Raw genomic sequence first — 25044 nt, 5'->3', positions numbered from 1 at the left:
AAGCAGTTTGGTCCCACTGAAACTGCCCTAAGATATGACTGTAATAACAATTAACTTTTAATATTCAGATATATAGATTTTTCAGGTTTTATGTACTTTTTATTGCAAACTATTTGATACTGGTGATCTTTTTGGGACTCTAAACTTTTTTTCACATTTAATGAAATTACTTTTCCTTGATCCTCAAACTACCAGATTGTTTTTGCTCAGCCTTGTTTCCACCTTCTCTTTCTCCATCCCATTTAAATGTTGGTTTCTCCAGTATTTTGTTACTTACACTATGCTCACATGGTCTCTGAATACCCTGAATACCCTTATCACAATCAATGATAAACTGATAACCCCACAAATCTATTTCTACCCTCATCTATCTGATAGCTTACTGCACATTTTCACTAAAATATTCTATTAGTGTCTTGAATTTATCATGCTCAAAGTAGAACTTTTTATCCTTCCATGTTTGTTATTTAACTGCCATTGCCTTCTCTTCCTTCTTCACATTTTTTAAAATTTATTTTGAATACCCATCCTTCCACCAAGTGACCATTTCCCACCACCACGGATCCCAGTATCCCTCCCACCCCCATCCCCCCATCCCACCCTACCTTTGTGGCAGGGCATTCTCTTCTGTTCTCTTTCTCCTTTTGGGTGTTGTGATTTGCAAAAGAGTTAAGCCTGATTTTCAGGGAGAAACGTTGGATGATTTACTTTCCATTGATCACTTTGTACATAAGGAGATGTTGCGTGGCCGCGTAAGTGGCCACGCGGTTTGGAGTAAATGTCCTGGTTCCTGCATGCCCGAGCTATGCTTGTAGAGGCTCATGGTCACCGGGGTTCCATCTGGAGAAGGTGGGATGCAGCACATACCCCATCTGGGACTTCCTGGTGATATCGGCTCTGTTTGGGACCTGGAGCATTCTCCGGGAGTTGTGGAGTTCCCCAGAGGTTTTCTTCTTTGTTCCTGTGTGTTTCTTCACATTTTTAAACATAACACTGTAGCACTGTCCTCCCATTGTTCATCATTTGCTCAAGCGGGCACCAGTAATGTCTCCATTGTGAGACTTGTTGTTACTGTTTTTGGCATATCGAATATGCCACAGGGAGCTTGCCTGGCTCTGCCGTGCAGGCGGGATACTCTTGGTAGCTTGCCAGGCTCTCCGAGAGGGGTGGAGGAATTGAACCCAGGTCGGCCATGTGCAAGTCAAACGCCCTACCTGTGGTGCTATCACTCCAGTTCGATACTATGAACTATCTGTCATAAATTGGTATCCAACCTTTACTTTCACTGCCACCCCACTCAGTTGATCCTGATTTTTCCTGGTCCTACCCACTTCATTTTTGTTGATTGTTATCTGTTCCATGTCCATTATCAAAGTGCAAGCCATTTTCTTCTTGACTGGTCTATTTAATGATCTTTTAATTATTTTCTCCACCTGTGGTCTCACACTCTTCTCTACTCTTTTATAATATATCCTGAAAACTTAAACACATGAGTTATTAGCACATATCAGTTCATAAGCCCCTGCTACTGAAATCACTTTGGTGGTTTGTGAGTGCTGATCGTGTTAAGTCTCTCTTTGACCTCATTTCTTTCTTCCTGCTGACATTCCCCTGCCTCCCACCTGCTCCTATATACGTTACTTCTCCAGGGTAGGCTTCCCATGACTATGAGTCTCTTCTTGCTTTCATGAGTCTCTTAGCCAAGAAAGCACATCCACACCCACCCGTGGCATAGCTTTTCTTTAGGACTTTTCTTTAGGACTCAGGCTGTCAACTCAGAACTCTTGAGGTATTCTCCCCCCCCCCCCCCTTTCTTTCTTTCTCTTTAGTTTTCAGGCCATACACCTGGCAGTGATCAGGGACCACACCTGAGTCTGTGCTCAGAGGCCCTTAAATTTTTTTATTTCAACACCAAAACATCTCTTGCCTACTCCCACTTTTGTATTGTCTCTTCATCACATTGAACCTTTGCTGTCTCTTAATAACTTTAGTTTATAGTGCTTTTCCTGATGAAAGGGCTAATATCATCAAGTCATCTTTGGATTTATAGATTTATAGCATCTAGTTATGAATATTGTAAGAACCTAAAATTTTTGAGGTGTTATCACTTGCCAGATACTGAAGTAAACCCTCTGTATACATTTTTACTTAACTCTCACAACACTTAGGTATTAACCTTTATGTCCCATGCTCCCCCCACTTTAAGGAAGGATGAGGAAATAATTTGTATATTGTAATTAAAGCACTTAAAATATACTTAGCAAATGCTTATTGAATGAAAGATAAGAAGTGGATGAATGCCTGACTACTCAATTCTCTCCCTGGGAATAAGACCCTGAAATATCCCTCTGAATTTAGTTCTATGCAGGAAGACTGCCAGCCCCATATGTTTTCCTGGCATAAACTGTTGTATTTTATGATCTGGAAAAGGTTTGAAACCTGTTTCCATTCTCATAGTCTGTCTTCCGATTCCAAAGCACATTCCAGACATATGCCTGTAATATGCCATTCAACAATTTTCATCTAAAGAAAGGACCTTGAGCTTATAGCCCAATAGACATGAGATTGCTTTCTCTTCTTGGTGGGAAATTGTGATTGTTGCACTCTGACGTCAAATTCAGGGACAAATTCATAGATCTTATATTAAAATACATGTAAAAAACTTGCTTTCATTCTTAAAAAACGTCTTCATCTTCTAGTGATGTCAGTTTTGAATAGATACTTGTCCATTACTTGGAAATGCATTTTGTTTCTACTTAGAAAGGGCTCTAAAAATGCCAAGTCATGGGCTTGGAATTTAGCCAAGTTTTGAATTCGTTCTGCCACTTATTCCAAAGGTGACATTGGATAAATTATATAATTCCTCAGTCCAATTTTCTTCAACATATCATTAAATGCTTATCAAGCATCCTAAACAAGGTATTCCAGTGCAGAGTCATTTATATGGAGGGACATTCGCCTGCAGGAAAGAGTTGTTGTATAGGGTTTATATAGAGAGTGCATGTTTGACCATAGATGGCACTTGATCACCCAAGGTTGGGAGGAGTTTTAGTTTGATATGTGACCAGGACTTAAAAATGACTATTTCCCTTGGGGCTGGAGCAATAGCACAGTGAGTGGGTAGGGCATTTGTCTTGCATCTGGCCAACCCGGATTCAATTCCCAGCATCCCAGATGGTCCCCTGAGCACCACCAAGAGTGATTCCTGAGTGCAGAGCCAGGAGTAACTCCTGTGCACTGCCAGGTGTGAACGTCCCCTACAAAAATGACTATTTCCTAAAAAAATAGGTTACACTTTACCTAAAATTAATACTTGGCTAGCAATTTTTCTTATGGAATCATTGTTTCTTAGTTTTAAATTTTAATATTAGAAGCCAAAATTATTAAAACATTATTCAGAAAGTATATATTTAATCATATAATGTGCACCTAAAACGTTTGAAGATTAGTGAGTAACTATAGAACTTTTATGCCATTAAGTGTTTGGTTTTGATTTGGTTGGTAGCTCTGGAAATAAAACATTGTAAGTAAGTCTCAGGATAAAGAAAAAGCAGAATACAATGGTGCTTTTGTATATATTTGCATATTGTTTTCTAAATTAGAAATGCAGACTATGAAAAAAAGGAGTTCTGACACAATAATCATAGGCACACTGCTGAGCTTTATTCCATGCTTCAATCATTATGCTCTTGATGCCAAGCTCATGTTTAATGCTCCTACAAGTGCTCCTAGAATTTGTTAGCTATTTTGTGAGGCTTTATTTGTGTTAGTAGTCATGTTTCATTGCTTTGTCTTCTGTCCCTCAATTAGAAGGCTGTCCTCTTCTCAGACCTGAGTCTATGTTACCACTACATGTTCCTACATGCAAGTACATATTTTTAGCCTGGGGAATTTTCCAATATTAATAGCTGTTAATTAGTTATACATGTTTTATGACTCAAAGGAGGCTCTGAAGGTATCTTAATAAGCAAATTTTTAATTATTTGATTACTTACTGCTTTCAACCAGAACAAGGAAGTTAACTTTGTGATTGTTTTGAAATTTCATATTTGTTCCATTGTCATCTTGTCCACTGTCCTCTCGTTAATTTGAAGCTGTGCACTGGTACTACTTGTAAAACTTATTTGTCTTGAATTTTAATGTATTAATTAGATTTTTAAAAAAACCCTTTGTATTACTCTTTTAAAAATTGAGTCATTGAGTCATTGTGATTTTCAATTTTTTTTTCCCTTTATTTTATTTTATTTTTTGTGATTTTCAATTTTACAGCACTGTCAGTGGTAGGTATTTATGCACATAATTTTCTAAAACCAGAGTCTGCATCAAGTGTGTTTCTTTCTTCTATAGTCTTAGGGTCCCCTCCTTCCTTCCTTTTATTTTATATTATTCTTATGCTTGTGTTTCACTTAAAAAAGTAGGTGCTTACTGCACCTTTAAAAATACTATTATTATTATTTACACAGTCCATATAAAATATGCTGCAATACAAATCTAAAGCTAGTACTTTAGCTTTTTTAAGCTGCTTTTGAAAGGGCTGTAATTAAATCTTATCACAATATTATACTGGTATATGTAAAAAACATATTTTCTACAATGCTCTAATAATAAAGGCAAGATAGCAGGAATATAATTCTCTTAACCTGGCAATTCATCACCCAAAAAACAATTTTCCCAGATGATATATTGCCAAGATCCATGCTGATGGATGTGCATAAAGAAAAGACCATGCATTGTTTTGCAACCATAGTCTAGTATTATTAAACAATAAAAAGACAGATGTAGAGTGTTTAGATTGACTATAATTATTTAAATTATTTGAAATATCTTTAAATAGCTTCTCTCAAGACTTACTTCCATTTAGGAATTTATGACATAACCTTCCCCAAACTCTCTGTGTATTTCTGCTTGTCGAGATAACTTTGGATTAATTTCAAATTTCAGCTTTGCATTCATTGCTTTCCAATTAGGCCACAGAAAGTTCCCTAAAGGATAAACAAAGTTGTAAACTAGCATTCTTCAAGAACCCTTAATTAATTGACCTTTTTCTTTAAAACACTATGGAATGGAAGAATTTTTGTTCACAGTCAAATTGAAGATGACGGTGTTTAGCTTAGCAGTCACAACTAGGGCTGAGCGTAGGCAGAATGCTCATCAGATCTCCCAGAATAATGACTGAGTTTCCCTATAGACGATCAGGTAATGTTTGTCAATGAAACAAATTTATGTTTAATATTTTTTTATCACCCAAACATAAAAGCTGTAAACAGCCACAACCCTTTGAAAATGGAATGGCCTTTTGTGACCCTCGGGCTGAAATCTGAGAGTTTTCTGTCACTGATTCATTCTCATTCCCATGGAAACCTCACCAGGAATGAATCTGCTGTCATTATTTTCAAGCACTTACCCTGGTCCCAATGATCTAGTGTGGTGTCTGTGGGACTCAGAAAGGAAATGAGCATCAGTCTTGTGGAATAAATGCAAATAACTGTCAACTGATAGATTGAAAGTCAGGTATTTCCCAAGAAGTCTATCCCTAAATATATATGAACATCTACCTTTTATTTGAATGGGTATCTACCTTTTTTTTGAATTATAAAATAATCGTGACATAAAAACTCTGGAAAGATACATAAAAATACCAATAATTATTTCCTAGAGATACTTGGGAACTAGGCAGGTGGGAGAACAGAATAAAAACTTTTGTAATTTCTTTTTTCATTATTATTATTATTATTATTAGAGAAAAGTTTAAGCATAGAAAAAACAGAGATCAAGCAAACTAAATTCATGTCTCATATGACTGTGTCCTTAGAGGTACTTGAACATATGTTGCTGTATGTGGTCTCATTTTCAAATTGACTAGGCTTTTAGGGGATATCACTGTCCACTGTCCTTCCGTTGTTCATCGACTTGTTTGAGTCCAGTAACGTCTCCATTGTGACAATTGTTACTGTGTTTGGCATATCAAATACATCATGGGTAGCTTGCCAGGCTTTGCCGGGTGGGCGAGATACTCTCAGTAGCTTGCCGGGCTCTCCAAGAGGGGCAGAGGAATCAAACTCTGGTCGGCCATTTTGGCCACTTGCAAAGCCAACCCCCTACCCGCTGTGCTATCGCTCTAGCCCCTTTAGGGATACAATTATTAATTACAAGAATGCAAAGAGCCCTTTTTACTATGTAAAGTGAAAATCTATCAAACCCTTTAATTTGATTCTGAGCTCAGAAAGTATATTATCATAGCTATTGGAGTATATCTACTTCCCTTTCTTCATGTTAAGAAAACAAAATGAATTTAAACCATGTGAAACTTATTTGAATTCTTGAAAATAATAACATTCAAAATCCCCCTTTTTAAAACAGATATTTTAGATGACTGGATATGTGTTTTTGTTTTTATTTTGTTAGTCTCACAATGTTACTGGGCCCGCTTGAGCAAATCAATAAACAACGGGAGGACAGTGACAGTGACAGTGATTTTATCAATAGAGATGGTGATTTTGATTCTACAGTACTCCTCTTATTTCCAGTTTCTCTGCATGTTATCATGAAATGTACTTGTATATACTCAAGTGGTATACAGAATGTGTATGATTCTGGCTTTATTTAATAACTAAGTCAGTTACTGGGTAGCATTTTGCAACTTTATTCCATCAAGTACTAAATTAGCCAAAAAGTTGTTTTTTATACCATTTAACTTTTTACAAATAAAAGAAAATTCTTCAAACTTGTAAGAAATTTGAAAAAAGGGCAGAGAGAATAGTTTAGTGAATCTAGATATACATATTACTCAGTCAATTCTAGTTAACTCACAGCTAATCTTGTTTTATCTATATTTCCAGACACCATTGGATATATTTGCAACAGGTTCCAGGCTTTATCCAATCTTATCCATAATATCTAATACTTATTTTTAAGTTTGAGAGCACATTAAAGAATATATTTACCATTGGAAAGTTTAAAATATCCTAAAACTGGGACCATAGAGATGGTACAGTGGGTAAGGTACCTACCTTACAGGAGACAGACTCAAGTTTGATCCCTAGTACATGTGGACCCCTACCACAGAACCATTGGGTGTGGCCCCAAAACAAAAAGAAAATAATGAAAGAATCTATGTTTATTGTAAATTTTTCATAAAAATTTCGATAGTTATTCTGCTCATGTTATGATTTGGTTTATTACACAGATGATATTTGATTACCAAATGTCTATTTAAATTTATAATTTCACTCCTTTTCTTTTCCTCTAGAAACTTAAAAAAATCAGTAGACTCTGTATACTAGACTTTGTTGATTGTTTCCATGGTGTTATTCTACATATTCCCTGTGTACTTGTAAAATGATGGTTTAGAGGCTGGAGCAGAGACTGGTCTGCTTTCTGATAAGGAGACTATGAATATGAATATGGACTATGTTCATTCTTTGATCAGAACTAGAAAATGTCTAGTTGTATTTCTTTTTATGGTTTTAGGGGAGATTACTGAATACTGCCTATTACTTTGATAAAAATAATTTCTAAATTATTTCATCAATTCATTAAATATTATAGGATTTTTAGATATGTAAATTAATGATATGTTCAAGATATTAATCAGAGAGTTTTTTTAAATAAGGGAGAAAAATAATGCACTACAATATAATAAGTTTATTGTAAAAAAAATTCACATATGTACATTAGCTTGAGCTAAGGGCTGGAGTGATAGCACAGCGGTAGGGCGTTCGCCTTACAAGCGGCCAACATGGCCGACCCGAGTTTGATTCCTCCGCCCCTCTCGGAGAGCCCGGCAAGCTACCAAGAGTATTCGATATGCCAGACACAGTAACAACAAAGTCTCCAATGGAGACGTTACTGGGCCCGCTCGAGCAAATCGACGATCAACGGGAGGGCCTTTACCTTACCTCGAGCAACTAACATGTATGGTATTCTGAAAGTCCAAACATGGTATCAAAATCTTTCCTGTTCCTTAATGTGTTTAGGCATCAACTCATGATACCTACTTTAATGTAAATATTGACTAGAATGAAGCTTATCGATCCTATCCTTGGGTCATATAGGAAACTTCTTAGAAGCTGGAACCAATTTTGTTCATCAAATCAGAAAAAGTCGGGTTTTGAGACTATTTGGGACAGTAATACATGCATTTCAAACACTATTTCTCAAAAAGATTGTCAGCCATTTCCATAGTAGTCGTTTTTGTCATTTCCATTATTGTCATTTATGGAAGAATTATGCCAACAATTCAAAATGGAGGTAAGTTATGACAACTTAGGGTTACTTCAATTAGAATCTTTCATTCTTAGGTATACAAATATTTTGCCTATTCATACATTATATTTGGCCAATTTGTATTTGTCAACTTCTTGATAGGATGTTTTTATTTTACTCATTTATAGGCAATTTCTCTTTTGATATGATAAAACGTTTTTGTGCACTAAATTTGGCAAGTATTTAAAATTTTTTTTCCATTTTTTTCTAAATATATGAATACTTTTAATTTTAAGGAAGTTAATTTTCAATATTTTCTTCCACAAATTATTTTGCATAGATAATTACTATATACCAATTTTTATATAAATATATATTCTAGATCCAATTGATATATTATTATAGTATTTTCCTTTTTAAACATTTAAATCTTTGAGCTTTATTCACTTTTATGGTATAGTGGAGATATTTTTATCTCAAATAGGTAGGTAGATATTTCATTATTTACTAATAATGATGAAATATTTATAATGAAATATTATAATTAAATAAATAATAAATAAATTTTTATTAAATAATCAACATTTTCCAATGATTTAAGTGTAGGAAATTTATCGTGTACTAAATTTTTATAAATATTCTATAATCATTCTTTGCTACCTTGATCTACATCTATGCCAATTTCACTTCATCACTTGATCACTTGACATCCTGTTACTCATCTATTTGCTCAAGCAAGCAGGTGCCTGTAACATCTCCATTCGTCCCAGTCGTGTGCTAGTGTAGCCCAATGGCGTCTGCTCGCTCCAGGAACATGAAGAGGCTCAAACGGATCATTCAGGGTCAAGATGAAGAAGTCTGACCATCTCGTAGGTGGGCGGCCATGCCATCTTTTGACGTCCCATGGAATCCAGTCAGTAACGGCTCTAGTTCAGCAGTCGTCTCCAATCTGATTTTCAATGCCTTGGCAAACAAGACAGCATTCCTGATTCTCAATCGTTGATGGAGGTCGGAACTCCGGATTCTTTCTCTCACTTTAGTGAAGCATGATACTTCAAGCATAGCTCTTTCGATTCCTCTTTGGGAGACCCGAATAGCGTTCTCATCCTGTTTTCATAGGGCCCAGGTATCTGAGGTGTATGTTAATGCAGGAAAAACAGTGGAATAGAAGAGATATGCCTGGTGCCAGAGGTTCTTTGTCCTCTTAGCTATTTCTTCGACGCTTTTGTAGGTGTTCCAAGCCGCTCTCTTCCTCCTGCGCAACTGCCAGGTCATTTGTTATGTTGAGTTCTCGACCTAGGTACACATAACTGTTGCATTTGGAGACATTCGTTCTGTTGAGAGCAAATGGAATGTCAGGAACGAGACTGTTTCTCATAAACATTGTCTTCATGAGATTTAGCTGCAGTCTGACCTTTCCACACTCACGGTCAAAGTCGGCCAGCATTTATGCCACTTGGCTAATGTTTGGTGTTATTAGAATGATGTCATTAGCAAAGCAGAGATGGTGTAGTTGCCGACCATCTATCTTCACTCCTGTTCCTTCCCATTCCAGTTGTCTCATGACGTTCTCAAGGGTGGCACTGAAGAGTTTCAGTGAAATGGTATCACCCTGCCGAACCCCTCTCTTGACGTCTATGATCACTTCCTTGTAGAATGGTGAGATCCTGATGGTGATTCCTTAATACAGCTCCTGATGTATTGAGTTTGAATGCCCTGTTTGGCTAGGGCTTTGATGACAGCTTCAGTAACAACAGAATCTAAGGCCTTCTTTAAAACAATGAACGTTAGACAGAGTGGCATCTTGAACTCCCAAGAAAGCTCAATGAGCTTGTTTACCGTGTTGATATGGTTGATCATGCTGAATCCTTTTTGGGACCCAGCTTGCTCACATGGCTGTCTTTTATCTGCCAATCCTATTCAAGATGACTCTAGTGAACAGAGGCGATGTAGGCGATGGACAACAGGCAGATTGGGCGATAGCTGCCAATTTCGTGGATGTCTCCCTTCTTGTACAGTAGAACAGTCCTGCTGGTTTTCAATTGGGACAGAACCTTGCATTCAGACAGGCAGTGTGTGAAGAGCCAAGCCAGTGTATTGATGAGTACTGACAGCAGGTTCTTCGGATGTTCAGGTCTGACCTTATCTGGGCTGGGTGCTGTTGCTTCTTTCTTTCTTTCTTTCTTTCTTTCTTTCTTTCTTTCTTTCTTTCTTTCTTTCTTTGTTGTTATTTATTGAATCACTGTGGGAAAAGTTACAAAGCTTTCAGGTTTAAGTCTCAGTTATACAATGATCAAACACTCTTCCCTTCACCAGTACTTATTTTTCACCACCAAGAACCCCAATATACCCCCTCTCCCACCCATCTGGATGCCTGGAAGGTAGATGATTTCTACTTAACTCTCTCTCTACTTTGATTAAATTTATTATTTCACAAAAGATGCACCATTATTGTTTAGAATTTTCCCCCAACAATCAGAACTGCTGGAAAGGCATTGTGAAATAATTTGTTTTCTATAGCTGGTTATGAGAACCATATGATGTCGTGCGGCCGTGAATTTCTATTTTACTAATAAGTCTGGAGGGGTTTCTTCCAAGAGCCAGACAATTATGAGATTGGTTTCTGTGAGTCTGGTACTATGGCCCTGCTGGAGAACCGCTCCTAGGGAGCAACTAGTGACCTCTGTAGGGCGTGAAGCACTGTTTGCTTCTTGACCAACGAAATGGTGTGTCCAATTTCAGAAGGGAGAACATTGGGAATGACATATCCATCCTGCAGAATTTGGTATGTGGGCAGGTGGACACGGCGATTGAAAACATCTGAGTAGAAGTCAAGGATAATCTTCTCCATTGCCCTTCTGGAAGATGTGATAGATCCATCAGGATGTCAGAGGGCAGTCATCTTTGGTCTTGTAGCCAGGTAAGGACAGGGAGGTGTTGAGAATACTTTTCCCAGCTTCTGCCAATTTCATTATTCTTTAATTATACTTTAATTATATTACACTTTAGTTATATTTTATTCTTTGTAGACTTCATGGCTTCTTTTAAAAAATGTTTTAATTTATGAACCAGGATGTACAACACTTTGATGATAGGGTTTCATGCATTCATGCATAGACTCTTCCAATATACCAAGCGTTCTCTCATATCTTCCTCCCACCTTCCAGTCCTCATTCATGCTAAATTTTAAATTCTTACTAGGAAGGTCTATTTCTCTTTTTCACCTCTCAATTATCTTAAGTTATTTCCATTGGTTAATTTTAATTTTAGCTAACTATAGAAACATGCTTTATTCTCAACAAATTCCTTTTGTATGAGATTTATTTTTGAAAAGGATCTGTATTTTGATGTTAAAGTTTTCAGGGACATAATTTATATTTTTATTAATTCAAATATCTTTATGTTCTATGGTAAAATTTATAGTTTTAAATATGTATAAGTCTAGCACATAACTTGAAAAATTATTCTTAGATATTCTGTATTTTTCTTCTACTCGGAATGAATCTTTCAATTCTTTGAATTAAATTTAATGACAATTTAGTACCATAAGGATATTGATTTTCACTATGTTTTTGAGATCTAACTCATTTTTCATTGGTCATACAGAGAGACAAAACTATCATCTGTATATGATAGAAATTTCATCTCCTATACTATTTATGTCTTTCATTTTCTTTTGGTCTTATTGCATGGTTCTTTGATAATAGAAAAAACAGGGGTATTTTTTACTTGGGTTTTTATGTTTTGATGATATATATTGATGTAGTCTTTAGGCTGAAATTTTACCCAAAACTCACTGTCCTCCCATTGTTCATCAATTTGCTCGAGCGGACTCAGTAACGTCTCCATTTTGAGATTTGTTGTTACTGTGTTTGTCATATTGAATACGTCAGGGGTAGCTTGCCAGGCTTTACCATGCGGTAGCTTTTCGGTCTCTTCGAGAGGGGCGAAGGAATTGAACCCAGCTCGACCATAAATTTTATAAGGTGCCTCTTAACCAGTCATTAATACACACATATTTTTCTATCATTTAATTGGTAAAATTAGTTTTAATACTGCTCCCTATGTTCAAACATTATGTATTCATTTTTATCAATCCCACTAGACCACAGTGTATTATTTTAATTAAAGGAGAGAATTTATTCACTGCGCTTTATAAAAAATTTAGCTTCCTTATTAATAGGTGCAGTTTGTCATTTTGTGCTACAGTTTTTAAGTTTTAGAGTTAGAGATATGCTGCATGACAGAATTTCAATAGGATTTGTATTATAAAAACTAATGCTTGATGATCTGAGAACTGAAAGAACTGGTGAAAAGTTCAAATAATGGTTATGCATTGGAGGAGAAGCCTAGAAATGTTGTTTGATCAAATTTGATTATGGAATAGTTTTTTTTATTATTGATCACTTGATCATTTGACTTCCCGTTAATCGTCGATTTGCTCGAGCGGGCACCAGTAACATCTCCATTTGTCCCTGTCGTAGTGTAGCCCAATGGCGTCTGTTCGCTCTAGGAACACGACTGATATTTACTACTGAGAAATAAAAATATATCTTTTCCAGAAGGAGAAAAGGCTATGATGGAGAAAAGGAAATATCTAGTGAGAAGTATCTGGAAATATGGAAAGATGTGAGAAGTTCTTCCAAATTTCATGGTAATAAAATAGAAAATGAAGGAGGGGAGATTAAGGGTACAATAGAAAGAAGGGATAATTTGTACTGAAAGATTTCTGAGGAGGTGGGATGAGAAGGCATCTAAGGACCGATGGAGACTTTTTCTTTGAGATGGAGAAGGTGAGGCTATTGGCATTTTGTGGTAAAGAAAGCAGGGGTGGGTTCAGATACAGGTTCGTGTGTAGTATAAGCATCACAGAAGTGAAAGTTCCCTTGAGATGCGGGAGGAGTTGTTATCTAACAAAGATGGAGGAAGAGTAGATAGATGAGTTGCTATTGTAAGAGAAGGAATGGACCAAATACCCATAATAGTATTCTTCAATACTTTGAAGACACTGCTAAAGTTAAAGATCATTACTTTAGTGCCTTATAAATTAGCTAATATTTTTATTACATTTTATGGATGGTAGTTGTAAATATGTGGGAAGGATATAGCACTGTAGCACTGTCCTCCCGTTGTTCATCGAGTTGCTCAAGCGGGCCCAGTAATGTCTGCATTGTGAGACTTGTTACTGTGTTTGGCGTATCGAATACGTCACAGGAGCTTGCCAGGATTTGCCGTGTGGGTGAGATACTCTCGGTAGCTTGCCAGGCTCTCCAAGAGGGGCGGAGGAATCGAACCTGGGTCGGCCAGGTCTGTCTCGTGCAAGGCAAACACCCTACCGCTGTGCTATCGCTCCAGCCCGTGGGAAGGATAATAATGTTAAACATATATTTACCTTTAATTACTAGTTTACTCAATTTTTTAAATTAATTCTACTAGTTTTTATTGTAAACAAGAAAATCTTTAATATTTGGCTTATAATCTTGTCATTAATCAATGAAGATGATGCTGTTCCAATATATATAATTATATATTTTTTGTCTTGTGTTGTTGTTGTTTTGGGGCCACACTTGGCTGTGCTCAGGGCTTGCTCCTAATTCTGTGATCAGGGATCATTCCTGGTGAGTTCAGGAGACCATATGTATGTTGAGGATTGAACCATGACTGTTGGCATTCAAGGCAAGCTCCCAACCCATGGTATAATCGTAACTCAGGCCCTATAGTAGTATTTTATATTTGTTTTTTAATTTTTTAATTCACATGAAGTCAATGTATAGCTTTGCACAATACCAGTTATATCAGTGGTTTTTGTGTTGCCTTGGATTTTCATAAGGCTGCCACTAATATTTAAAAAATGTCATGTTCTTTTGCTTTTCAGGGCTTCTGTGGACTTTTAAAAATATCACCAAAATATCACCTATATTGTTCATTTCTACCATTTCTGACTCTAATAGTTTTTCATTTTGACTCTGATAGTTTCTTGTGCTTTTCTGACTACATATAATACTGTTTTTTGAACTCATTGAACACCCTCCTCCCTCCTCATAGCGTCATTAAAGACACTGTGCGTTTGCTGGTATTGCTTATGTCTTTTGTGCTATTTCTTTCACCTGTTGAGTTAAGTGGTTTTCTATGTGTTTTCCACATTGGTTTTCTGGTGCTCTTATTGTACTGAGGGTGAGTTTTTGTATTTAATGAGAAGGTGGTGAAGAATTAGAAGAGGTTGCTCTCTGTCTTCTCTGCCTGGCATGGTGGAGTGGCAAGCAGGCCAGGAAGGCACTATGGTGTGATCCCTTTATATGGTGCAGTTTGGGAGTGGAGGCTGCTGGGATACTCCAAAGAGGGAGGGGCTCTGCCTTTGAGAGCTTTGCCACCCATGTGAAATAGACCCAATGAACTAGCCAGAAGCTCAGCAAAAGATCAACGAACTCCTAGATCAGAAGGAAGAAACCATTAGGAAATAGCAGGAATTGGAAAATAGTCTGAAAAAAATTAAATAGCATAATAGAGAACTATGGGATGAGTTTAGCCAAACACAGTAACAACAAATCTCACAATGGAGACATTACTGGGCCCAATCGAGCTACAGTGGGATGAGTTCAAGAGGAGCAATGTAAGAATCACTGGAGTCCCTGAAGAACAGGAAGGCAAATGTCAGGAAACAATAGTTAAAAAGTCATTGATAAGAACTTTCCAGAGTTGAGGGTTTCAGGCACCAAGATCTAAGAGGCCTGAAGGGTTCAAATGTAAACAGACCCAATTAGAAAACCGCAAGACACATTTTTTAATCAAAATGACACAATCTAAAAACAGAGACAAAATATTGAAAGCAGCAAGTAAATTAAATTAAATTACATACAAAGGAAAGTCCATAGGATATACAAAAGATCTATCAAATCACATTCTATGAGCCGGAAGAATATGGAAAGATATAGTACAAAAACTCAAGGAACCGAACATCTCACCAAGAATACTCTGTCCAGCTAAATTATAATTCAGATTTGAAGGAACTATGCAGAGCTTCATGAATAGGCAACAGCTCAGGGAATTCATAGCCTTGAAACCAGTTTTGCAAAGAAGTGTTAAAAGAGCTTCTTAAAAGGATAGGAGATACTTCCCATCATGTGGTATTGAATATGGTATTAAATGTGGTACTCACTAATTTGTATATGGTTGCCCTCTACAAGATTAAGAAAGGGTAAAAATATAGAAATTAATCTTCACAAATTGGCTTTTATGGATTTATTTTCTAATAATTTTTGCCACTTTAATATAGCCAAAGTGACATCTGCACTTCTATGTTCATTGCTGCACTGTTCACAATAGCCCAAATCTGGAAAAAAAACCTAATGCCCAAGAACAGATGACTGGTTAAAGAAACTTTGGTATATCTACACAATGGAGTACTATGCAGCTGTTAGAAAAGAGAAGTCATGAAATTTACATACAAATGGCACTACATGGAAAGTATCATGCTAAGTGAAATGAGTTGGAAAGAGAGGGACAGACATAGAAAGATTGCATTCATCTGAGGAACACAAAGTAGCAAAATAGGAGACTAACATCTAAAATAGTTGAGATAAGTTACAGGAGGTTTACTCCAAGGCTTGAAGGTCAGTTGCACATGCTACGGGAAAGGGCAGCTCAGAGAGAGAAGGGAACACCAAGTAAAGGGTGTTGGGAGGATTCTCCCAGGATGGGAGATGCATGCTGAAAGTAGACTGTAGACCGAACATGTTTGACACTCAATGCCTCTTTTGCAAACCTTAGCAACCAAAAGCAGAGAGAGAACAAAAGGGAATGCCCTGCAACAGAGGCAGGATGGGATGGGGGTATGGGAGGGGTGGAAGTGTTACTGGGATCATTGGTGGTGAAGAATGGTCACTGGTGGAGGGATGGGTACTCGATCATTGTATGACTGAAACCCAAGTACAAAAACTTGTAAGGTCAACAACTGTACCACATGGTGTTTCACTAATAAAAATATTTTAAAAATATTTTATATATTTTTTAATTAATCACCATGAGATACAGTTACAGATGTACACACTTTCGTGATTACCGTTTAGTCATACAATGATTGTGTACCCATCCCTCCACTAGTGCCCATTCTCCACCACCAATGTTCCCAGTATTCCTCCTGCCACCCCCACCCCATACCCACCCCCACCGCATCTCTGTGGCGGATACATTCCTTTTTTGTTCTCTCTCTCCTTTTGGGTGTTGTGGTTTGCAATATAGGTAGTAAGTGGCCATCATGTTTGGTCTATAGTCTACTTTCAGCACGTATCTCCCATCCTGAGCGAGCCCTCCAAGCATCATTCACTTAGTGGTCCCTTCTCTATCCCAGCTGCCTTTTCCCCCAACATGTGAGGCTGGCTTTCAAGCCATGGAGTGATCCTCCTGGCCCCCAAAATATTTTAAACCAAATAATATGAAATGAATTTGTTATATGCCTGCCAGGGAGACAAAAAAAATTAAAAAGAAGCCTCATTTATGACAGGAAAGATATGAAGGTTATTGCAATAAAGTTCAAGTATAAAATAAAATTTAATGCAATATGTTTTATCTGCCAGAGTTGAAAACTCAGTTATGCAAATGAGAATTGGCAGTATGCTATATTGTATTAAATGATTTGAACTTCTTTATATAGGTTAAAATCATATAGCAATTAATCATTAAAAATCGAATTTTGTTGATTTATTTTCTAATAATTCCATTTGTTATATATCTACCAAAAGAGCTGGCTGGTATGGCAGGGACCCTGGAAACATTGGTAGTGGGACAGATGTTGCAACATTGTATGCCTGAAAGAATTCTTTCATGAACAGCTTTATAAATAACTGTAGGATAACATTGTTTTGTCCTTCCTGCATAGCCTCAGGTAGCTTAGGTTTATTTGGATTACTCCCATCACAGTGCTCCCATCCTCTGTGTTTATTTGTAACTTCTTTCTTTGTGTTCTGTTGACTTGTAAATATTGTTTTTCTTTTCTTCTTAAGTCCTTTGCATAGTTTATTTGCAAAGTCCTTTTCTTTCTTTTTTAAATTTTTATTAGTGAAACACCATGAGGCACAGTTGTAGACTTACAAATTTTTGTGCTTGGGTTTCAATTATATAATCATCAAGTACCCATCCCTTCACCAGTGCCCATTTTCCACCATCACGGATCCCAGTATCCCTCCCACCCCCATCCCCCCCATCCCCCCTTCCTCTGTGACAGGGCATTCCCTTTTGTTCTCTCTCTCCTTTTGGGTGCTGTGGTTTACAAAAGAGACATTGAGTGGCAATTATGTTCAGTCTATAGTCTACTTTCAGCATGCTTCTCCCATCATGGGAGGATCCTTCCAACATCCTTTATTTGGTGCTCCCTTCTCTATCTGAGCTGCCTTTTCCCCTAGCATGTGTGGCTGGCCTCCAAGCCATGGAGTAAATCTCCTGGTAACAAAGTCCTTTTTTCATGAACACTAGAAGACAGTATATGCTATGCTTTTGTAACGTGACTCTCAGTGATATTTTCCTCCTGGGTATCTTTTCTCTTGACCTAAGCCTCAGCTGCCCTTTCTTCCTAGCACCCCCAAAAGCAGGGTCCCGACGAGGGACTGGATGGAACTAGAGCATGTGGTAAGCTATGTGCTACCCTGGAATGGAGATGGGCCTGGCCAAAGTGCCTAATGCTTAACTGTAAGGTAAGTTATATAAATATAAGTTAAGAGCTTGGTCATGGACAAATGCTGTCATGATCCAAAAAGTAATAACTAGATTGGGACCCTACCAGGGTTAAGAAAGATTAATCTGGCCTGAGCACTGTAGTCTGAGTCTGTGGCAAGATGTTCCCAGGAGAGCTGTCCTGCAAGCTTCAATGTATCTCTTACTGTGTCCATATAAAAATAACTAGTATCAAGATATTGATAGGGTTATTGGACTGAGGAAAGGAGAAAAACACCTTAAGAGGTATTTTGACCTTGGGCAGTCAGGAAGGTCTTTGGAATACCCCAGGTGGTGTTTTTGCCCTTGAGCCTGGCAGTCAGGAAGGGCTTTCTCATGTTGATTTGGCTACCTGACTGGGTGCTTTGTGGGCCCAGAATGCTGGGGAGTTAGAGAGAAGAGGAGTGGGAGAGTAGAGAGGAGTTGGAGAGACTAGAGAGCTGGAGAAAGATGAGAGAGAGAGAACAGAGCTGCAAGATGGATTGCGAAGAGACTAGCAAGGGGGACAGAGGGAGAAGAATATAGAAGTAGAATACAGGAGCAGGCACGTGGAGAGAGAGAGCCCAGGGTTCAAGATGGAGCATGGAGAGACGAGCAGGAGAGACAGGAAGAGACGGGAATGAGGGGCAGTGTGAGACTAGAATGGGAGGCTCAGAGAAACTGGGGCAGTCGCGTGGGGAGAATGGAATAAATGGCAACTGATCAAATCAACCAGCTTGACCCACGCTTCCTCCACCTGGCCCATGGCCCATGGCCCAGGTTGCCCCGGTTGGGGGAGCAGCCCGAGGTCCCCCAAACCTGGGCGGCCAGGTGGAGAGCCAGCAGGGCCTTCCCTGGCCGCCCCTCAGAGATTTATACAAATAACCATGTCTTTAAAAAAAAACACAAAAAATCCAAATAAATCACATTTTTATTGTTAATAAAAATGTGATATTGAGTTCCTTCTCTGATGACTAAATAATGTTCAGAAGCCTACAACTTCAGTATGTCTAATCTTAAAAAAAAGATCATATCAAAATCTCTTTCAGCACGTATCTATTATATATCTTATGATGTTTTTTTCTTATTGAATTTACTTAACAGATGTGAAAATTATGAGAATAAAATTTGTTTGGTTGAGTTTTAAGTATACTCTTTGAGTTTATGCTGCTTGAAATTTATTTCAGGTTTTTCAATAGATCAAAAAGGATCTGGACCAGGACTAGGTGCTGAAAGGAGGTAAAGTGACGTGACATGCATGATACTCTACCATACCGGTAACAGTATTTTAAATCACAGTGGCTGTAAGAGGGAGCAGGGGGAGGATGAAAGAAAATTGTGTTAGTCATAAAGACGCGCTGGGAGGCAGGAAGGAAACCGTGGACATTGGTGAAGAGAAGTGGACATTGGCAAAGGGATTGGTGTTGGGACATTGTATGCCTGAAACTCAATCATGAATAACTTTTGACTTCTCTTTCTGCTTAAATATCAGAACTATGATCACTGTCCTCCCATTGTTCATCTATTTGCTCGAGCGGGCCCAGTAATGTCTCCATTGGAGACTTTGTTGTTACTGTGTTTGGCATATCGAATACCTGGACCTTGCCAGGCTCTGCCGTGCTGGCGAGATACTCTCGGTAGCTTGCCAGGCTCTCCGAGAGGGGCGGAGGAATCGAACTCGGGTCGGCCATGTTGGCTGCGTGCAAGGCAAACGCCCTACCACTGTGCTATCGCTCCATCAGAACTATGATAGCTTTACAAAATAAATTATGCCGCTATCTATATCATTGTGTTCTTTGAAGAAATTTATGTAGCATTAACTGTTCCTTGAACATTCCACAAAAACATTCCATTTTCAATATTAACATTTATTAATATAACACATTATCCTCTCCTTTGAAATTGTGTATCTGTAATAGCCTCCATATCACTCCTACAGGAATCTATTTGCTGCTTGCTTTGCTTTGTTCCTCTTTTCTTTTATTGCTCTGTTGCTCTGTTACCTTTACTCTGTTTGCTTTGTCACTTACTTATTTCATTTTTGCCTTAGTCCTGGTATTCTTCCCTAAAATGGTGGATTGAATAATTTATTTATTTTCTATCCATTTTCTTACCTTTGAAACTGTCTTAGCCTTGCTTGTTTACAATATTCTATAGTAATTTTTATTTTGGTCAGATATATTCATATTTTGGAGTTGGGTTATATTTACATTGTGCAGTAGCTACTTAACCATTGCTCAGGGAGTCACTTCAGATGGTTCTTGGTGGATACTGAGGCATCAGGGCTCAAACTCAGGCCTCCACATGCAAAGCAAAAGCACTAGCCCTTGGAGTTATTTCCCTAACCCACATCAGGTAACTTTTAAAGTGTCAGTTTGAAGAATATGAATGCATGTTTGTTATTATAAAATGTTTGTCTCTTTGTTGCTTAAACTTTTGCTTTAATTTGCTGTTTTAACATAAAATAGATCACTTGCTGAGTTTAATTTCCTTTTTTTGGAAATGATTAATTCCTTTGGTAGTCAACCACAAGATAATTTTTATCAAATGTGCACAACAGTTGAAAAGAATATAAAGATTTCTTATACAAGATTTTCTGTTAGTCAGACACTTCCCAAATATTGTATTTTCTCCTTTTATTTGAACATATAACAGTTTTTAAAATTTATAATGATTCTGTTGTATAGGGCTAACAGAATCATAAATGCAATATGTCTATCGTGAATTTCCCTTTTCATCAATATAAACATGATCCCTTTTTACTTATTCAATGCTTTTGCTTAGAATTTGTTAATATTATCTTTGTGATCTTTATTTTTTCATTTGTTTGCTCTGGCACATACTTAATATGCAACTTATATTTCACTCTTTATAGTACATTATTTCTGACCTTTCAGTGCTCTTTTCTTTTAGGCATACTTTTTGCAAGTAGATACAACATATTTTTTCCCTAACTAAAGCAAATGTTCCATAATGTTGAGACAGGACATTTAAAAACATTATATTTTGTTTTAATTGACATGATTAGTATCTGTTTGACATTTTAACACTCTAATAGATGACATCTATAATTGAAATGCCCTTTTTCCAATTTTAGGCATATATTTTATTTTGGTAAAGTAAAATATTCACTTTCTAATAAAATATATTCCTTCTGCATATTTTTTTGTTTTATAAAAATTTTTAGCTTTTTCTTTCTTCACCTCCATCCAGACCCAGATTTTGACAAGGCAATTATTTCCTTCCTCAAGCCCTGTTTGTTCTGTGCTGGTGGTCTTGGATGCACAGACTGTCATTGTACCTGGTTCAGTGTAGCTTCAGCTTCAGATCCTGGCTAGTATTCTCCTACCTGCTGCTGGTCAAATGAGAATAGATTGTTCTTCCTTCTGACACTTGAGTAATTGCAAGTTCTCAAACTGAGATTTTTAGAGTTTTCGAATCCTGTGGTGATACATCCTCTGAAACCAGCCCTCAGAGAATGCCTCTCTTCTACATTCCTTGCTGTTTATCATCTCATTTCTCTGCTCAGGCCATTCCTGGATTAACACTTGACTTGTCTGAACTACACTTGACACAGCATCAGGCACTGTACCAGTCTAACAATATCTTATCTGTTGTTTTTAGGACTGGTGATGTTGGTATTTTGGTTTGGACATCCCCTTTTCAGGAAGAGGACACTCTTATTGGTCTGAACTCTAATTCTGTACCATATAAATAATTGATTGGAAACAAACAATAGATCCCTGCTTAATTGTTTGCTATCAAAAAGAAAAACAGAGATCCTTTCTGTTTCTCTTAACATGACTTGTTTTTGAGACTAATTATTTTGTTCATGTCAGCTCCAAAGGGTTTATATTTGGTATGTTGCCTTGTTAGACACCAGGTTTAGTGTTTTGTCTTGTTATAGAAATTTTTGCCTTCTGCTTAATGTTTGCTGATGAAGAGCTGACAGTATAAATGAGAAGTCACAACACTTAAAAGAACAAAGACCAATGCTTGTATTAATAATGGTTATTACTGAGCATACATTATATTCAAGGCACCAAATATTCATGGTTAATGTCAATTATGCCTGAGACAACTTTTCTTTATTTATGCAAACAGCGAATATATTTTTGTCTGATTGCCATATAAGAAATTCTAAGTCCTAGGATCGGACTGATAGTACAGTGGGTAGGTAGCTTCCTTTGCTTGGGACTCACCTGAGTTCGATCCTTGGCATCCTATATGGTCGCCTGAGTACAGTCAGGAATGATCCCTGAGTATAGAGCCAGGAGTAAGCCCTAAGCACCGCAGGGTGTGGCCCCCCCAAAAAATAGCAAAAATAACAACAATGGCAAAATAAATAAATAAATAAATTGCAGTCTTAGATTTTGATTTGAGCATAGCTATTTTGGAGCATACTGGTGGGTGGAAATCAAATATGGGGGTGGGAATTGGTTGAGGAAAATGGACACTGGTGAAGGGATCGGTGTTCAAACATTGTATGGCTGAAACCCAATCATGAATAAATTTGCAGTTTCATGGTGACTAAATTTAAAATAATTAAAAGATAACCTGCTACTTCTATATTTCAGTTTTATATGACTTTCAAGTTACACAATCATGAGTGACAACTTTTTGAAAATACATCATGAGTCTAGGGAAAAAGCCCTCAAATTGTTTTCTCTGGAAACACTATTTGTAACAACACCATCTGAGGTGTATGACACCCACACTTTAAGGAATGGTGAATCATGAATTGTGTCAAAATGTGTCTAAAAACTTCTATAAAACTGTACAAAAGATACCTTAATTTTTTTAATTGTAACTATGAATATTTGACAGTGTGTAGGAAAGGAGAAATTCATCAATTGTTTTCTGAGGATATATAAAAATAGAATTAGAAACCTTAAAAATCTTACAATCCTTTTACTTATTAATACATTTTTTTCAGAAATATAACTTAAGAGAATAATCATAGCCCTGCACAAAGATGTGTTACTAATAAAATCAAACAGTGCTATGTATAAGCATAAAAAAATAGAAATCATCTCATTAATGAACTGTTAAGATTAGGAATAATTCCTTCTTTAATATTCCTTCATATATAAAACTATATGGATATAGTTATAAAAAAGATAAATATTACAGGAAAACAGTAAAAATACCCCTTAAAATCTTTTACTATAAGAGCAGGTGATTAGCAATATCATAGTATGTATATTATCTCTTTTGTCTTTGTCCTCAGTCCAAGGTATGAGACAATATTCGTTTATCTTTGTAGCACTGAACTAGATGATTTTAATGATAGAGGTGGCATTGGAATGACTGATTGAGGCACACTTGGTCCTCTTAATCTTCTAAGTGGTCGCTGCAAGAGAGAAAGAGAATACCACCCGGTCTTTTTTGATGAAGATAATGCTCTTTTCAGGTCATGTCTTAATGGCCAGTTTCATCTCATTTGAAATATTCAAGAACAGTTTTTTTCCCTTTTTTAATAAGTAAAATAAGAAGTAAAGCAGTCGAGTAAACAAGCAAACTCTTTCAGCAAATTAACAAAAAGTAAATTTTCAGTATGGGGTTTTCAGACATAATCTTACTTTATAGCTTCTATATAACCCACTCTAAAGAAGTTACATGGTTGAAAGCACATCGTACTCATCAGCAATATAAATCGTCTCTTCATTAAATCTGCATACTTCTTACAGAGGAGAGTTGAAAATATATACAGCAGAGGGTATTTTCAAAGAGGTCTCCACCAACAAAACACAGCAGAAAACAAATGAGTCAATACATTAGGTTATGAAGGTGTTTTGCAGCTATTAAAAATCATGGAGCAGAAGAAAATGTCATTGTCATGCCATGTTTAATAATGGGATACATTCTGAGAACTGTGTTATTAGGTAATTTTATAGTGGTGAGAATGTCATAGGGTAATTACACAAACCACAGAGAGTTTGGCCTTCTAACTATAGCCCACCACCCACTGAGGTATATGGTATATCCTATGAGGAACACCAACCTTTATGTGGTCCTTGGTCAGCTGAGATATCACCCAACAACACACAGCTAGCTGTATGTGAGAAAGTTCTTGCACATAAGAAATAGCTTATATACTAATGTGTGCAATGGGATCCTACTTTATTCAAAAGAAATTAGGAAAATACAACCTTAAATCATAGTTACAGTACAACAGTGACATGCGTGAAAGGTTGTGTCATAGGGATGATTTTAAAAATATTCTTCCTGATACTTTTCTACAGTTTACAAAAGTCCCAGGAGGGGAAATGACTCAACTGGGAGAGTGCATTTCTGCCTGCATCTTCCAGGTCCTGAGTTTGATCCCTGCCATACATGGCCCCTCCTCACAGTACAGTTTATCTCAGAGTGTGTCCCTGGTCTTCCCTCTTGTGCACAGTGTTCTTTAGCCTGAGTACCAGTGGTATCCATATGATCATGTTAAGCGTTGCAGGGAGTGCGTCAGTCCCCTCCCCCCCCCACCAAAGCACTGCTGAGAATCACCTTTATAAAAAATTTTCATAAGGGACTGAAGAGAATGTACATGGTTATGGCACTTTCCTTTCATGTGGCTGGCCCAGGTCCAGTTTACATTATCACATATGATGTTCCCTAAGTCATGGTAGGAGTGGCCCATGAGCACAGTCAGGAGTGCCTCCTGAACACTGACAAGCATCCTCAGAATTACCACCACCAACTAAATTCCCATAGATTTTGTGTTAATTTTATGTTTTTAGAACAAAGGGCTATGAGCAAAAAAACATTGTATACTAATTTTCATTGAATACACATTTTGCTAGATAATTAGCTAATATTGGGGACATTATAATAACAAGATAAAGAAAAAAATATTTTTGTTCTCAGAGTTTATACCTAGTGGTGATAGCTAGAACTTGACATTTACTGCACTTGCCTTATGTGTTTGAGGCCCAGGATTTGATTTTCATCTCTGCAAAGAAGATCTTTTTAAATATACACACATATGTACACAATATGTCAGATAGTTATAATAGGTTTGAGAAGAAAGAAAAGGAAACCAAGGAACAAAAATAGGCACGCAGGGCACTGAAAGATGCAAGTTCAAGTAAGGGAAAGCTCTATATTGGCTAAGTGTGCCTACTTCAACTAAGGTTCTTGAATATCAAATTCTTGTTG

Source organism: Sorex fumeus, unplaced genomic scaffold, assembly GCF_029834395.1.
Source record: "Sorex fumeus unplaced genomic scaffold, SorFum_2.1 ptg000054l, whole genome shotgun sequence".
In the NCBI taxonomy this organism is placed as follows: domain Eukaryota; kingdom Metazoa; phylum Chordata; class Mammalia; order Eulipotyphla; family Soricidae; genus Sorex; species Sorex fumeus.
This window is presented reverse-complemented; position numbering follows the sequence as displayed.